The sequence below is a fragment of the Rhamphochromis sp. 'chilingali' genome, assembly GCF_963969265.1.
Source record: "Rhamphochromis sp. 'chilingali' genome assembly, chromosome: 16".
Taxonomy (NCBI): domain Eukaryota; kingdom Metazoa; phylum Chordata; class Actinopteri; order Cichliformes; family Cichlidae; genus Rhamphochromis; species Rhamphochromis sp. 'chilingali'.
In genome coordinates, this window is record NC_137943.1 from 36,090,166 (window position 1) to 36,091,070 (window position 905).

The 905-nt window shown below is 45.6% G+C and overlaps 1 protein-coding gene across 1 annotated transcript in view; it reads right to left on the reverse strand.

Moving 5' to 3' along the window:
- Window positions 1-601: 601 nt before the first annotated feature.
- Window positions 602-905, reverse strand: part of mfn1a (mitofusin 1a) — a 12,408-nt gene continuing 12,104 nt past the window's right edge. The window contains exon 18 of the mRNA XM_080861147.1: window positions 602-905. This exon is cut by the window's right edge and continues 276 nt beyond it. The gene's annotated coding sequence lies outside the window, so the exon portion shown is untranslated.

Genomic DNA, 905 nt, shown 5'->3' on the forward strand with positions numbered 1-905 from the left:
GAGAGTCACAAAAAGAGACAAAAGCATTTCTCACTTAAAAAACTGTGAGGCTCAGTTTTCCACGATAATCATTAGAAATGTGTTAAGAAGAAGGGCGCCATGACGAGGACAAGGGCCTTTGAGTGGTTTGGTGACTGAGCTCATTTGATCCCAACAACACCCAAAAATCCAGGAAGATTTCCTGACCAGAACTCCCACTATAAAACTGTGTGAACCACTCCAGTCTCAGGTCAGTAAACCTGAAGAAAACCAGGTCAGCACTCAAACATTCACAAACAAGATCGGCTCAGCTCATCTCGGCTGATCTTTAAACTGGTAAATCTTACTCAGGACACTTCTTTTAAACTGCTTAAGGCTGTATCTGAGGCCTGACCTGCTCTTTGCAGCACTCCCACCTCCACCTGTCTGTGTAACCCTGATGGGGACGGGTGGAGGTAATTGAATGTGCTGCACTGAGGGGTGAGCTGAGTATTTAATTGCGTTCAGCAGTGAAACAGTGTTGAGTACACCAGGGCCATTAAAGAGAGGAAAAAATGAAGCCATAGAACATTCAATGCTTTTATTTTCTTGATTTTTCACTAGAAGGTTGACTTCCTGCCAGGTGGAGCTCTGAAACACATCACACGTCGGAGCAATAATGCACAGATTTATGGATTCTATCACTGATCAATACGTCTAATCACAGTCACATGATGAGATATTAGAAGCTGGTGTGAGATAAGCTGCTGAGGTTCAGCTGTTTGTGGTCGCGGCGAAGGCGGAGCATCCACTCACCACCTCAGGAGACCCAAATGGCCTGAAGGTGGAGCCAAAGATTCAGGAGCTCATCAGCTGCTCATGAAGGCCAGACTGTACGAGCCTACAGACGAACTTTGACCCTTGATTCTAAAGCAAAAGCGTCGACT